Source organism: Oryzias melastigma, unplaced genomic scaffold (genome assembly GCF_002922805.2).
Source record: "Oryzias melastigma strain HK-1 unplaced genomic scaffold, ASM292280v2 sc00316, whole genome shotgun sequence".
NCBI lineage: Eukaryota > Metazoa > Chordata > Actinopteri > Beloniformes > Adrianichthyidae > Oryzias > Oryzias melastigma.
The window spans coordinates 150234-151381 of NW_023416922.1; the positions used below are offsets into that span (position 1 = coordinate 150234).

At 40.5% G+C, this 1148-nt stretch overlaps 1 protein-coding gene across 1 annotated transcript in view; it reads left to right on the top strand.

Moving 5' to 3' along the window:
* The window catches only part of LOC112138255 (zinc finger protein 391), a 27745-nt gene extending 27480 nt beyond the window's left edge, over positions 1–265 (top strand). Inside the window, exon 3 of the mRNA XM_024260818.2 lies at positions 181–265. The gene's annotated coding sequence lies outside the window, so the exon portion shown is untranslated. The remainder of the gene's footprint in view (positions 1–180) is intronic.
* The last annotated feature ends 883 nt before the right edge of the window (positions 266–1148 follow it).

Below are 1148 nucleotides of genomic sequence, written 5' to 3' on the forward strand. Positions count from 1 at the left end.
TGTGATTCATAAATGTTTCAATATTGTTTTCTGTATAAAATAATTGCAGTTTATGTTTTGTTGAGTCATGTTAGCAAATAACAGTTTAGTTTAGGAAAGGTTTAGTAAAATGTACTAATGAAGAGGTGGATAAAGAAACAGTCTGGTGTTTGTGTTGTTGTGATTCATGTTTCTAGTAAGGATTAGAATTGTTTCTCTGATCTTTTTAGTTCTCAGTGTTCTGTCTCAATCTTTCCTGTGAAGAATAAAGTGGACGTGAACATCAGTCAGAAGTGTGGAGTCTTTCCCACAGTGTGGCTTTCTGCTGTTTGTTGGTTCTCTGCAGGTTCCAAAGCTGAACTCCTCAAGTCCAGTTCTGACTGCTGAGCTCATCTGAGTCAACATTTCTACATCAACTACTGTCACCAATCAGGAGTGAGTTTGTTGGAAGGCCACACCCCTTCCACTGAAGGAGAATCTGTCAATCAAACATTTTAAACGTACGAGGTGGGGGGCCAGCGGGGGCCGCATGCTTTTATTGAGGTGTCTGATTGGTCCGTTTATAACTTGAGTTACTTGAACTACAGCAAAAATGTCATGAATAAAAAGATTTAACAAGAAGATTTTAATAAAAATGGATCAGAGCCAGAATGGTTCTTTTGACCAATAGAATGACTGAATAAAACTGTTTATTTTTCTATAGAAGTCTATGGGATTTTGGCTTCTTGGAGCCAGCAGGTACTTTCTGTTTGAAACGCCAGGGGGGAGGGTCACTCAGTCCAGTTCTACTATACAGTCAATGAGAGGAGCATGTGAGGCTGAAAAAACCCTTCTCTTCTCAGTAAACTCGGTCTTTGTCAATGGGGAGAGGAGAAGCAGAGGATAGGAGAACAGAAAGTTCAAGTCTCTCTAGCTGTCACTTACCTGAGTGGCTAAAAATTGTTCCCCATATTTGACTCCTCCCCTGGGGGAGCGGTGAGCTGCAGACACAGCTGCATTTGGGAACCATTTGGTGGTTTAACCCGATGAGTTCTGTAGTCTAGAGACGCTACTCCTCCATGTTTCCATTATCCAGTGTACGTGAAGAGTGACACCATCTTTGAAAGGTCAATAAACAATTAGACACGGCTTAGCAGAGAGTAAAATGAGAATAAAATTCTTAATTTTGT